This window comes from Anopheles darlingi, chromosome 2 (assembly GCF_943734745.1).
Source record: "Anopheles darlingi chromosome 2, idAnoDarlMG_H_01, whole genome shotgun sequence".
Lineage (NCBI taxonomy): Eukaryota > Metazoa > Arthropoda > Insecta > Diptera > Culicidae > Anopheles > Anopheles darlingi.
Window position 1 is genome coordinate 42,324,403 of NC_064874.1, and position 10,000 is coordinate 42,334,402.

The 10,000-nt window shown below is 46.0% G+C and overlaps 1 protein-coding gene across 1 annotated transcript in view; it reads right to left on the bottom strand.

The window, feature by feature from the left end:
* The window catches only part of LOC125949318 (homeobox protein Nkx-2.1-like), a 23,659-nt gene that overhangs the window by 4,105 nt on the left and 9,554 nt on the right, over positions 1 to 10,000 (bottom strand). The window lies entirely within an intron of this gene.

Consider the following 10,000-nt stretch of genomic DNA (forward strand, 5'->3'; position numbering starts at 1 on the left):
GCCCAATAATTGCTAACATGTTTTACTTGCCCAATATATGATACAAGCGACCTAGCCAAGAGCCTTTATTGAACCGCCTTTGGTCGCATAGCGCAATATTGCTAATGGGGTATCATCAAATTGAATCGGTTTTATTATATTTCGAACACAAAACCACACAAAAAATTCATCCTGATGATCGTTATATCCTTATCTTATCGTGGGCAAGATTATATTTTCCTTATTTTCTTGATTTCAAAATATGGAAATTTAATTTTAGCTTAAACGAATTTTCAAACAAAAAGCACATGGGAAACATGCATAGAAATCATTAGAATAATGATCTATCAAATTAGTGGCTATAGCTAAGCCCAGGAGTTAACGTTAACGTAATCAAAAAACTGTTTGAAAGCACACCGGCAAAGCTGTATGAATAAAGTAAGTTCAATGTACGCGTACCAAACCAATTTACATTTGGAGTAAATGTAGCATGAAATTAATAGTAACTGTAGGCGAAAAAATTCTGCCTTAAAAAAGTGATCATTTGGAAGTATTTTTTTCTCTACTAAAAAGAAAATATTTTTTTGGCTAATGAATCATCCTGGCTGATCAAAAATGCAATCAAAAGAAGTTTGTGAAAATTGATTACTGAGGTTTTAGCCAATAACAAGCAAGGTTTCAATAAACTATATAGGATTATGAAATCATGTTTGTAAAGGTAACAACTGATCGAATCGCTTCTTATTCTAAGTCGGCTATTCGTTAGTTAATGGCTCAACAGGGTTCCAACTGCATCAAAAGTTTTGGCTGTTCGAAACGTTCCTGTAGTCTTTGCAGTCTGTTACATGTAATCGATTTGGTGAAAATCTCTCCGATACTATTCACCCCTAGAGCCATGAACGGGACAGACTCCTGTATATGTTTTAGGCTACATTAACTTCCAAACTCCTGTATAGATGTTCACATTTCATAGCAAACCGCCATCATGCAGTATCATGGCAAGCTATGACCGTTTTCCATTTATTGCCAAAACCCGTCCTCAGAGTGGGCAGCAATAGTAGCGATTTTTAGATGTTTTGATCTAAATTTTAAGTGCCTTGTGAACAAATTGCTTGTGAATGTATTTGACTAAGACCTATTCGTGAACTTATCAAATGTTTTAGTAGCACGTTTTTTCACATACGCTTTTCCGTAGGAATTTAATTATGGAACTAATGAACGAAACTATGTCTTGCGTCCGTTCCATTCTTTTCAAGCTATCCTACACCAGTTAGTTGAATGTAGAAATTGCATTAAACACGCGCATTCAGTCGGTAGGTTTAGCGGTCCGTATGGTTTTTACTGTGAGCTTTCCCTGCGAACGCACCGAGCGCCCTACGATGGGAAGCAGAGCTGACGGCAATAGGAGTAAGTACTTCGTGGGCACTGAACGGTGTTTGCAACAACACACGGCCAGCAGCACGGCCATCGTTGCAACGGAACGGTGTAAACATTCATTTTACATTCTCTTTCACGTAAAAATTACCACCGTGAAGAAGTGACCGTGGGCGCGAAGAAAGGCAAAAGATCCCTTTTCTCATCCCAAAACCCCCCCTCACAACCAACTCGACCAACCTGGCAGCGATTCCAGCCTCTCCTGTCTGGGCTGGAGACCGTGACCGCCACAGTGCGCCTTCCAGCGAAGCCAATTCATGGCGAACGACGGTGGCGAATGTGTTGGCGAAAGCTGTTGAGTTTCTTTTAAAATTGAATGTTAATCGTGTGTGCCACCTCTTGTGGTGTGCGGTGTGGTGTAGCTGGTCGTGTGTGCCAACACTCTGCACACATACACAGACACACGAGACCGCCCTGGTCGGTGTTTCGTGGTGAAAAGTGGAAAATAGAACGATAGGAAAGCCATCAGCTACTACTAACGGGATTGCCGTGCGGATTGACCAGTGCACCGGTGGGTCGCACGGTCCACGGATTAGGTTCATTTTGGAGCTGGTAGGCAACGGGGGGACGGCAGTGTCGGTGGTGGTCGATGCTGCACTCAAAGTAACCACTAGCGTGTTATTATGCAACACTTGAGTGGTAAGTTCCCTTAGCCGGCACACCGACGGCGCTAGTTGGGTTGGATGGAATGGCCTCATCGTAGCCGGTCGTCCTGCCGGATGAATAGATCGGATTTGAGGTCGCCGGTGGTTGTGTGCAGCCTGCAGCATTTGCATTAACGCCTTGGTAGCAGCTACTTTCTTGCTTTTAATTATGACTCAAGCTCGTTCAACGGCCCCGCGGTGGTCACAATGAGATCGGCAGCGCCCTCCGGAACGTCGTGGAGGCTGAAACACGTGCGATGCAATTCAATGCATCCCAGGACGCAGGACGAGCGGGCATTAGGCGGCCCGAGTATCTGCTTGCTGACGAAGCAGGCTCGCTACTCCTGTGCAAACAACTTCATCACTGTAATCCTCGATTCCTCGACACGAGAACTCGCGCATAAAAACTTGTGCACGATGCAGGACGGAACGAAAGAAGGCCACGCTGTGGCCCATGTGTGTGTGTGTATGAGGTACTTGTTGGTGTGCTTTCAAATAGCGATGAGTGTAATATTATCTCATCAGCAGCTTTCTCGTACCGCAATTAGCAGCGTAATCAAGCAGCAGCATCCCCTCGCCCCAACATACGAGTCCGTCCAGACAGTCATTCCTCGCCACGTTCACTGAGCAAAATCCGATTTCATGCAAAACTCGAGCCTGGAGCCCAGAGCGTGGTAAGCCATGAAAACATGGCCTACTGTGGCTTTTGTATAAAAAAGCCGAACTGAACTGCGTGTGCCTGCGTGTGTGTGAATGTGTGATGATGATGAGGTGGAACGAAAGGGCTCTTAGCGTCTCCAAAGAGGCAAACATTACGCTCTGCGGCCGACTCGCCTCGCTCGCCCAGTGACTTTTGTTGCGTACAATGTTCAGGAAGGGGGAGGTAAAGGGGACGGGGAGGCAAGCTGGTGAAGATGACAACAGTGATCACCGTATCCACAAGAAGCATCGCATAATGTTACACATTGCACACATTGGGCCGAAGAAGTGCATGATGGTGGTCATGGATGATCATCGCTCTGGTTGGTTGCCATGACGGTGGTGGTTTTTCGAAACACTACGTCTACTACGCACTCTCTATGAGCAGGTTGTGGATCTATTATTTTCATTGAAACCAGGACGAGCGACAAGGATACAACTGGTGGGATTTTGTAAAGAAATCCTTTTTCTCCATGCCACAATAGAGCGCCAATGGAATCCCTTTCCGGTGTATGTATGTATGTATGTCTGTTGCCATTAGCTCATTAGAGCACCGGAGGGCCTCATTTTTACCATTGACGGTTTTGCAATACACTATTGAGACCGGGCATGTTCATGCTCAATGACATAAACTGTAATACCAGTTCATTTAGCTTTTACTTCAATTATGCAAAACCGATGTTAATGAACGCTAACGATGGTGGATGTATCTGGGGAGGGGGCGCAGGAGCATGCCATTTGTTCTAGGCTATGGGAATCGTTAATTACAGCCCTGAGAGCTTCTCCATCCACCAGACTGGCCTCATTATTTGGTGATCCTGGAGAGGATAACAGGTCTATTTTAAAGGCACTTCCGATGGGAAATATATACTAACGGAGGTAATAATTTTATGAAAAGGAACGCAGTTTACATAGCAGGTCTTTCATTAAAATACTTATAATACAGCATGTATTATCCACATAATAAAGAATAGAATAATAATGTACGTTCAGTGAATGAAATGCAGCATCATTCGACGATAGAAAAATGATTTTAGAAAGAAACATTTGAAGTTTTCTCGTACACATGCTACGGGATACTTCTAGGTATATTCCTCACATGATTTCCGTTAGTTTGTAGCGAAAAAAAATCATTATACTGGTTTCTATTGATACATATCTCCTTTCGCATTCCATCCATCCGAAAAGGCTCCTAAACCTCATCGAAACCACACAAAGATGGTATCTAATCGGTAATCAGATTCTCCGGTAGTCTCAAACTCATTGGCTGCATTGCTACTGGCGGTGTGTGCAAGAAATGTGCATATACCACCCGCGCACGTTAATTGGCAATAAGCTGCGTGGGAAGGCAGTGGTTGCCAGCCGATCCTTCCAATTTTCAACCAGGTATTCCTTCCTGCTTCGAACGAACGTACCCTGCGCACCCAGTGCACGCTCTGTTTATTTTGAACTGAGTTCCCGAGAACTATCCTTCGCCCAAAAGAGTCGAAATGTTTACGTTGGCCTGAACACCTTCCGGTTCGCCTCCGGTTTACCGGGATTAAAAAGGTAATCATCAGCAGCAGCATCGTGCTGTGCGACTGACTTTGGGTATTCCGCTCTTTCCCTTTACCTCTCGGTAACGTGGCAAATATACACCCGCAAAATCGTTCGCCTCATTGACTGTGGCTTCAAGGATGGGTTGAGCTTGTCTCGGAAACGACCACAACCGCACCCCGGATGTCGGGGATTAGAGAAATTACAGAAATTATAAAATAATCAATTAAATACGAAAATCATACGTACACTCGGCGGCGACGCCAACGGTCACGGTCATGCAAATCGTTCTTCCCAAAGGATGGAATACTGGGACTGAAACAACATGGGATTCTTGGAAATGCAAATACGTGACGCATATCCGGAGAAACAATAACATACCAATAATCAACCAAAAGTTAGACGAAGGTTTTGCACAGGAAGTCACTCATTACCAGAAAAACAGTGGAAATTCCCGTAAACGCTTGACATTCTTGTGAATGAAATACGTCGCCAAAATGTCTTGGATTTTCCCCGATTTCCACGGCTCGGGAGAAAGAGGTAACAAAACGTCTCGTACTGCACACATCACGAGAAGGTTGCTAAGCAACGGAATTATGGCACTAAAGACCATGCCAACGATTTTATCTACGGAGTGCAGCAGTGAATAAAAAATTATAAACCGTGTATGGATTTGGATTCTAATTTTTTAATGATCTATAAAGGATTTTCTGTAAAATGTTGGATAAATCTCAGTGTAATATGAGCATTTCAACTGATTTTGGCGAATGAAGTCGCTCCGGCTTAGCCCGACGATGATGGCATCATCGTTCAACTACATCTGCGAGTTCTAAGGTTATGCTACCTTCCGCCACTCGTCCCGGGTGACATCATATCGGTTCGAGAACAGCAACAACAACAACAACGCCAAAAAGTGTATAAAAACTCCCTCCATCATCATCATCATCGTCATCGGGGTCATGATTACCAGATGTTTAAGTGAAAATCCGGAATGCTGCCTGTCAAGCACCTTGTAGTGAACCTTGACGGTTCAAGAGGTCCGCGTACATATGCGTCTCCCCCCTCTCCTTGCTTTCGGGCCCGAACCCACGGAGCGCAGTGGGATGCATAGGAGAAGAGAGGATCAAGAAGCAGAACCACTCGAGAGCTGCTTTCATACCGACCTGAATCCCTGCGATCCTGAATCCCGGATCTGGATCCGGATCAGCACGACCAGGACGACTCCAGCCCCACGCCAGTCGGTTCTTGCGGCCATATCTGGTACACAAACATCTGCCAACCGATCGATTGTAACGCAACAACGCACCACATACGAACACACATACAAACGAGCGTCGAATCATTCGGCATTCCGGTTCCGTTGCATTGTGTGTGCAATGTCGCGGTGCGCCTCGGCAAAAGGTTCCCGGTTTTGTGTGTGTTTTTTTTTATTTGCGTTCGTGGCGTTTTGTGTGAAGCGAGCCCTTTGAAACAATGCCGAATCGGAACAGATTTATGCTTCCGCGAGTGTTTCCGGCACTTGAGCGGCCAAGTGTTTCGCCGGCCATATGCACTCATTCCAAAGTGAAACAATGGAGGTTCGCCGCTGCCTCCGCTGTTTGCCAACGGGACACACTTTTATGTTTTTGGGGGGGGGGGGGGGGGGGGGGGCAGAATGTTTAGATGATCGAACGAACGCAAATTTGAGTGAATTATCAGTTCGCGCTTTTATTGATGATACGTCAATATATTTTTGAGGATGGGGAATCAATTTTGATTTTGATAATCTGGCCACCATTTTGGAGAAGATACTGTTAAATCGTTCTTTGGGGAAATCCCTGACGAAGAACCCGAAGATACCAAGCAGCATCCTCTTTATGCTTGCTCTGTCTTCTACCTCTTGGTTTTTGTTTACTGTCCTCAGGCGAACGACGACACTTTCGTACCATGCTGCAGAGTGCGCTCACTGTTTATGTTGTTGTTTCGTTAAGCCAAGAGATTTCCCATTTCGTTGTTTTAAGCTACAAATCCGCACACCGGCTTCCGGCTTGTTAGTAGCTGACTTCTGGCAACATTTTCGCCAAAGTCCTGCTCCTGGGCAGGGGAATTCCCACTCCAGCATCACCGTGCACATTGTGCTTTTTGTGCTATTTCATTTGCTTTTAGGAATTTTTATGATCCCAAAACTCGAAAAGTCTGGGTATTCCCGATAAGTTGCCGATGGTATGTGTTGACGTTATTCGTTGACTTCCTACGATAAGCGATGTTAAATGTAGGCGCGGAAATGACGACACACATTATTGCAGTTTAATAAGTTTGTCTGATTCCGACCATCAATAAGCATTTCGTTTGACCAAATAACCAAATATGGTTTTTACTTGCCGGAATTTAATGATTACTCGAAACGTATTGCAGTAGGCTGGTATGTCATTTTATGAAACAAACCAGCTGCCGTTGATGTGTTTGGATGTTTTCGTTAGTTCCATTTGACTTTTCGCAAAAAAAAAAACGTCGAATTAGATAAAACAAGCATTAGGAATCCCTGCACGCATACCCTTGGATAAGTCTGCCACAGCTTGCACGCTTGTAATAGCAACAGAGAAAAAGTTATCCATACCGTTAGAAAACTATGTACAGAGTCTAAACGGTGGATCATTCTCAGCCCGCCTGAAACCAGCACCGAAAAACGAACAGAAGAAAGTTTATCACGGTCGAGCTCGTCCAGAATAGCAAAACTAATCCCTCCTGGATGTGCGGTGCAAGTGGATAACAAACAGCTTTCTGGATCAAGTGGACCCCCGGGAAAACCACACCCAAAATGGGGAAATATGTTTTAGCATTAACATGAGTATGAAGTTTGGAGCGTTTAGTGCCGCGTGAAACAAAACAAGCGGAAGTGGGCGTGAGCAGCATCATGATGCTGATGCTGATGATGCTGATGATGCTCAGGGGCTGTCAATTTTGGCACTAGCTTCGTTTCATTGTGTTTGCTCGTGCTCGCTGCACTCACAACTGCTGCGCGTACTGGGCGCAGACTCCGTCCAGAAAAAGGAGAAAGCGCGAACGCACGAATGGCAGCCAAAGTTTTATTTCCGACCACGCTCTTACTCGTGCTCCCCTCTGCTGAAGTACCAGACAGACAATAGCCCACACACACGCACACACACACACACACACACACACACACGCGCGCGACTGATACCATGAATGAAGACACCGGCTCGCGCTCGCGGATTCAAATCGCATTCGGTTCCGGTGACGTTAATCAACGGATGCTCCGTCGCGGGGGTGGGCACTTCCGGTGGGCGTGCTGCTGGTATTAGTTTGGTAGAATCGATCGTTTTTGGACCCCCATGGTCCGGTGGGCATTTCCTCATGTGACACCCCTCACCATTTTGATCGCCCGCATTCAATCGTTTGGTCGGTGTTCGGATGTCAGGTTCATAAAGTCTGCAGCAAAGGTGGACCCCATCGAGTAGACGTGCCGTAGCCGGCACCGTACAATGGGCTACTTGACGATTTTCCGGCCCACTTCCACTTGCAGCGACGCGCCACCAACCAACCAAACACATGGCTGGCTTCGATGGCAACCGACGACGACGACGACGACCGGTCTCTCGTTTGTCAAATTGAATTTCTAAAACGAAGTGTCACTTGAAGCGTTAATCAAAAGTGACGGCGGCGTCCCAACACGGGAAGTGTGCGTTTCAATAGAGACGAGAGAGACAAGTGCAGGGGGGAGATGGAGACAGGAGCATATATGATTCGTTCTGACACACCCACACATGCCGTTACATAAATTGGAATCATCCAAAACTGGACGGTGATGATATATCATCGACGGGATGTTCAAAATGGCGTGTGCCGGGAATGCTTCTGTCGCACGCACTCCTTGCGATCAACATTTTATTGATCTCTGGCGGGTCCCTCGCGTAACACTCGAATAAATCCCCGGATGTATTAGCGCGAGATAAAAGGAAAAAGAATGAGAGCAAGGTCCTTCTTCTAGGTCCTTGAAGGTGCATCGTTAAGCAGCTTAGAAGCTGCTGCTGCACAAGACGATTGTCATCTCTCAGGTGTCATAATCGTTCTTACTTTCACTCCGCTAATCTTCGATCGATTTCGTATATGCACTACACCGCATTCGCATTCGCATAAAAAAAAACCGTCCATGAGCCTTTGCCTACCCGGACCCAGAAACCCTGGGCACCCTGTTGCCGAATATGTTTGTGCAGGAAATTATCGACAGCAAACAATGAACTGCACGACGACGCCGTGGGGTGCTTCGCTATAGGCTATCGCTTTTATGCCAAGGATCTTAGCAGGCGAAAGTCCTAAAAAAACGGCAAGATGTTTGCTCACCCGAGCTGGCTACCGTATCCCGTCGGTAATCTGATTAATGTGTTGTTATTTCGTTGCCAATCGTTGCCTCGAGGGTGCGTATAGCAGGACAACCTCTCGGTTGATGATGGTTGGTACAATAATTTTTATTCTCCTTTACCGCCTTTTATGAGATTTTGGATAGCATGGTCTATTGAGCTGTATTCGAGAACGTTGTGCGTTGTGGTGGGTTAACCAACCCAAGAAACAGCGGGAGGATTTTCGCGCCTGATAGAGATCGTAACAAGGGTCCACATGATCACTGGCAATGCACAATACAGGCCTAGACAATCGAAAAAAGGGATAAGAGATTTCTCTGTACAATCTATCCTCGCCACGGACTCCGTGGTGTGTGTGTGGTTTTGTGCAATTAAAACATGGTTAAAATTAAAACATGGTTTAAAGCCTTTTGCACCAATGAAATGGCAGCTGATGAAGTTCAAATTTTATAAAAAATATTATTCACCCAACTATTGCATATCCGCAGCATATGATCGTGATAGAGTTAATATCATAATAATGAACCATCGCATTTCTCAAGCACACGTGACCAGGGACAATGAAGGTGCCAAACTCATTTCATAATTGTTTGTGTATGTTTATCCTGCCTCGATGCCTGACGATGCGGAATGTCACCACGAATCGTCCTCTCTCTCTCACACACTCTTTGTGCGCGCCCACAGCAAACAACAATTGGCAAAACGGTAGCGGAAACGATTAGAATCGATTAACCGTCGCCCGAAAATAAACTGTCAACGGCAGCTCCGGGTCCTCCGAGTGTTTGGATAACGCGTGCGTGCGTGCGTGCGTGCGATATGCTACTAACGCTGACGCACCAGCGCACGCGGCTCGATTCGGCCGACGAATCGTATCGAAAACCTCCTTCAGATCGTCCTCCCTCTCGATGACGACGACGACGACGACGGCGCAAAGTAAGCGTAACGCCGTAACTGTCATAATCGCACGCCCTATTACTTCCGTTCAGTGGCCGGACACTCAGGTCTTCGCAGCTTCACCGCATACCAGGATAACTGTCAGATTCAACTACGTTCCGAAACCGACGGCGAGTGTGTCGTGACAAAATAAATGACACCAATCGTACCAAACGCCACACCAAACCAAAACTGGTGCTGACACGCGAATCGAATTTGATTTTTAAGCTTCAACCGATGGCGGCAGGCGTTGCGTTTGCGTGCAGTATTTGTCTTGTGCAGTGTTCCCGGTGTTAAGGTGTCCCCCTAAAACCGGCCGTGCAATGTGCTTGAAGAAGCATGCGACGCTTCTGGTGGCGTGTGTGTTTGTTTTTATTAAAGAGTATGCCATTTTGTAGGAATAATTTGCTGGGAAAT